The sequence below is a fragment of the Monodon monoceros genome, unplaced genomic scaffold (genome assembly GCF_005190385.1).
Source record: "Monodon monoceros isolate NGI ecotype Baffin Bay Population unplaced genomic scaffold, NGI_Narwhal_1 Super_Scaffold_13, whole genome shotgun sequence".
NCBI lineage: Eukaryota > Metazoa > Chordata > Mammalia > Artiodactyla > Monodontidae > Monodon > Monodon monoceros.
The window spans coordinates 68988401-68993338 of NW_021703769.1; the positions used below are offsets into that span (position 1 = coordinate 68988401).

The 4938-nt window shown below is 48.1% G+C and overlaps 1 non-coding gene across 1 annotated transcript; it reads right to left on the minus strand.

The window, feature by feature from the left end:
• Nucleotides 1-4865: 4865 nt before the first annotated feature.
• Nucleotides 4866-4938, minus strand: TRNAK-UUU. Its single transcript has one exon. It is a non-coding gene; the product is annotated as a tRNA-Lys (tRNA).

Below are 4938 nucleotides of genomic sequence, written 5' to 3' on the forward strand. Positions count from 1 at the left end.
TCAGAGGAAAAATGAGAGGCCAAAAGATGAGGCAACACCATCTGAGCAACTAGGTCCAGCCTTGCCTGAAGCCAAAACAATCCCTGGGATTATCTGTCATGTGATTCAGTAAATGTGACCATCTGAGTTGGATTTCTATAATTTATAACCAAAATATGTCTGATACAAATCAATGATGATGATATGTGCTAGGGTTTGTCCTTATTTTTATTCTCCCTATTAATGTTTAAGTTCCCAAGAACATAAAATATGCCTTTTCATCTTTGTAGCTTCATCCCCACCACCCCTGCCAGAGTCTCACAGTGCCTGGTTCATCAGAGGACTCAGGAAAATATTCGTGGAATTGCCCTAATGGGCATCACTGATCACTTACCTCAAGCTTCTCCAGCTCCTTCACTAGATGTAAGCCTTCTGAAGGTCTGGGGTACCCAAGCTTTGGTCTGATTCTTTAAAGAACACGAGGCTCTGAGCAATTCAAGTGTCTTCCTGCAGTTTCTGTAACCAGCCAGGACTAGAGGATTGGGGCACAACTGTGCCCCAGCAATTGTGTGACCTTGGGAGGGTTACTGCCTCAAGCTTCCCTTTTCTCACCTTTAAAATGGAGTTTTAGGGAATTCCCTGGCAGTCCAGTGGTCAGGAGTCCGAGCTTCCCCTGCAGGGAGCACAAGTTTGATTCTTGGTCGGGGAACTAAGATCCCTGAAGCCACGTGGCATGGCCAGTAGCTTAATTAATTAATTAATTAAAAAATAAAATGGAGTTTTAGTATCAACGTCTCCAGAGCCACCACTGTTGAAAACAACGGTAATCACAGTCCTGATGATGATGTTAAATGGCCCTTCGAGCCCCCTGGGGAAAATCAACTAAGCTGTTTGTCTATATTTGCCCCCTCTCTGCTCGCTGATGATGGCCTCTCCCCATGGACACAGGGATGGACACAGGGCGAGGACAGGACATCCTGACTCTTCCTTCTGCTTCATCCTCAGAGGCATCGTCACACCAGGCTGGGCGCAGCTCCCAGAAACCTCCTGCAGCGGGGGCACAGCAGGGCAAAGAGGCAGCCAAGCCGAGACGTCTTGGCGGTGGCAACTGCAACATTCTGTGAGGAGCAGAGCCCAGGCTGTTCCCTCTCAAGACAGCCCAGAGACTTCCCTGGCGGTCCGGCAGTTAAGACTCCATGCTTCCAATGCAGGGGGTAGGGGTTCAACCCCTGGTCGGGGAACTAAGATCCCACATGCCCCGCGGTGCAGGGCCCCTCCCCCCCCCAGAAAGAAGACAGCCCAGAATCTCAAGCTTCTTCCCCACCCCACCCCACCCCGTTTTCAGTCTGCACTGAAATTGCTAGAGGAAGACAGTGCAGGAAGACCCCAGGCCTCTTCAGGTTATCGGATGGGATACCTGGGCTACCAGAGATGTAAAAAGCCAGGGGCTGGGCCTGGAGGCAGCAAGACCTGGTTCGGGCGGGTACTGACTACAGAGCCGAATGTAAAGATGGCCAGAAAGGGCCACCCCCCCGCCATGTCCCTGGCCCCCTGCCACACGCTCACCCAAGCCGCGCATCGTGAGTTCTTCCCAAGAGGCTCCCATTCGCGAAAGGCCTTTGCCAGTTTTCCCATATTCTGCCAACCCCTAATGATCGTACTGTTTTCTTACCCCTCTTTATCTATTCTAAGATGCATATTCTTTTTCACATTTAACATCTGAAGTCAGGATGCCTCTTGCAGACTATGTCATCATGTAATCGCCGTAGAGCCGGTGGCGGTTGTGACCAAGATGTTATTGCCTATACATGTGCAAACTGGGCGGCTATTCCTGATGAAATGAATGCCACAATGACAATTCAACGTTCCCGGGCGTGGGAGAAAATGCCTCCCCAGGCAGCCCTTGTATCACCGGTAGGAGCGCCCATACTTTGGGGATCTCTGCTCCAAATCACCCCTATGGTCTCTCCTGCCCTGCCCCCCGCAGACAGGCTGTTTTCTCTTCCTGGAACACCCCCTCTGCATGGAAGGTATCTGAGCTACTCCCCTTCCCTTTATTTAATCCTGAGCTACTCTAAAGCTCATACATGTAATAACCATTATATCTGCTTGCAGATTCGATGGGGTGGGAAATGGCATGGCAGAGGCAGCTTGTCTCTGCTCCATCACACCCAGGATTCAGCTGGGAAGACTTGTATGGCTGGGGGTAGAATTTTCTGAAGGCTCATTCACTCAAGTACCTGGTACCTGGGCTTCAGGGGGGTCAGACGTCTTATATGGGTGCTCCAGGCTCCTGAGAGTTCCAGGGAACAAAGCAGAAGCTGCATTATTTTGTAAAACCCAGCCCCAGAAGTCCCATAGCGTCACTCCTGCCATATTCCATCGGTCAAAGTAGTCACAAGCCTGACAGAAACAAGGAACAGGAAATGGGGCCTGGACCAGTAGGCAAATGGGAAGTTGGAACGTATGGATTCTGGGACAAACAAGAGAATAGCGGGTATAGTTTGAGATGTACAGCTGTCTTATTAATACTCACCACCACTTTGGGATGTAGGTTCTCTTACCCATTTCCTGGAGGAGAACGCTAGGGCTCAGAGAGGCAATACGTGGGCCAGTCTGTCTGACTTGACATCAGAGACTTGACTTCCCAGTGGAGTCCACTCAACAAAACACCATGTTTTTTCCTGCCCAGACTTTTAAGATCATCTTAGACTCACTAACTGAGGCAGTGAAGATAACATACCAAAGTGGAAGGAAGGCACAGAATAGGTAATTGACCAGCCCTAGGTCACTCAACCAATCAGTGGAAGAGCCAGTATGTGGGCGGTTTTCACAACATCTTTAAACAATTGGAGTAAATTAAACATCTCTTCCGTTGCCAAGCTAAATGTTGTTTTCCAGTTTGGAGTTTTGTTTGTGTGTATTTTAAATAAATGTGATAATTAAGCCGCAAACGTTCCCAGCACACTTGGATATATTAAAGTTACAGGCTGCTGATCAAATGGAGAAAAATCACAAACACGGACATAAATGACTCCTTTCGTTTGTTCAGTGCCTCTTGCAGCACTCAGATGGGTCTGTCAGCTTGATGGCGGGGGAGTGAGGGGAGGTGGTGGATTGGCAAGGAGACTACAGAAAGTGAAACCCCATGGTGAAAGATTGTCGTTCTTTTCCTTTCTAAAAACATTTCATCTGTGCCTGTATTTCATCTCAACCAGCCAGTTTTGAAAACACAAACGAGCTGGCAAAAGGGCTGTTTCTCTCTGCCTGGTTGGTAGCACTTCACACTCAATGTTAAAGGCCAGAACCCCTTTCCTGATTGTGGAAGAGAATCAGAGTGTCCTTCTAGAATCAGGGGGTCCTGGTTTTGAATCTCCTTTGGTCCTTGCAGTGGGGCCTGTCTGGGCTCTTAGAGGCCAAGTGCCCCCCCCCACACACACACTGTAGTCTCTGCCCATTCACTGTCAAATAAAAAAACAAAATCAAACTTAGTAAGGGGAGACTTTGATTTGAAAGGATGATTGCAAAGGGGGAAAGGGGCCATTGTAACAGAGACAGTGCTGTGACCATAGTTCTGCAAGCATCTCAAGGATTAGGCAAAAGAATTTTCCTTTTATAAGAGGAGAAAAAGAGGCAAGAAGGAACTGGGAGGTTGGATGAAAGGGAGGCATGATGGGACAGGAGGTCAGGGAGCGTTTTATCCTGAGGCCGGTCTATTCTCAGGAGGGGCTGTCTGCAGGCTCAGGCTGAGAGTGGGCCAAAGTTCAGGGGCCTGGAGGAAGGAGAGAATTTAACCAAAGTTTAGTCAACAAGTGTCAACAGGGAATTCCCTGGCGGTCCAGTGGTTAGGACTCCATGGTTTCCCTGCTGAGGGTGCGGGTTCAGTCCCTGGTCGGGGCACTAAGATCCTGTAAGCCAAAAAAAAAAAGTGTCAACCAACATAAAATGCACAACCTAAACACTGCGAGTTATGTTTTATTCGGGGACATTACTGAGGACTCCAGCCCAGCATATAGCCTCTCAGATAGGAACTGTTCCAAAGAAGTAAGGGAGTAGCCTAGACATGTAGGAGTTTTTGCAAACAAAACCTATGTAGTCAAACAGCAAAAGATTACTGCTAATCACAAATATCAGACATCTCACGTTAATGATTTTACTGCTTTTCCATGTTTGGGAAGATGCAAGAGTCTGGGCTCATTAAAACGATTCCTTTGATATGCATCTTAACTATCAAGGGCCAGTATCCTGTTTTTCTCCATCCTGAATTCTCCTCAGGGTGCACCGGTAGGCGTGGCTACAGTAGCTGACGGCTTGATGGCAGGCAACACTTTTCTTATCCACACAGGAATTTTGCTCAGAATGATTGGTGGAGACAAGCAGTTCAGCTAGTTACTTATGAGGCAAAGAACAGGGATTTGGAGGCTCTGTGGCTGGCCCTGTCATAGGTAAACGAAGTGGGCATCCATGAGTTCCCCTAAGTCACAGGAGGAATGGTGGTTCATTGCAGCAAGTACCTTTCCAGAACAAAAAAGGGTAAGGGGTCTTCCTCTAACCTTCACTGTTTCCAGGAGCACAGGGCTCAGGTAAAATTCAACGCTGTCATCACCCAACTGGGGATGATAATTATGATAGTACTATCTACAATTTTCATATTTTAAAAGTACCTCGGAAGTGCTTGGTGCATAGTAAATGCTCAATAAATATTTGTGAATCTCACCCGTGAGATCTGTGAGGGCTGGGTAAGTCGATTCAGTGTGTTTTCTTTGGTGCCAGCACAGTACCCGAGATCCACTGATCAGCTGAATTGGCCTTGAGCAAGCTTCAGTCTCCCTGACAGTACAGTTACTTTTTTTTTTGGCTACACCACACAGCTTGCAGGATCTTAGTTCCCCAACCAGGGATTGAACCTGGACCCTCAGCAGTAAAAGCACAGAGTCCTAACCCCTGGACCATCAGGGA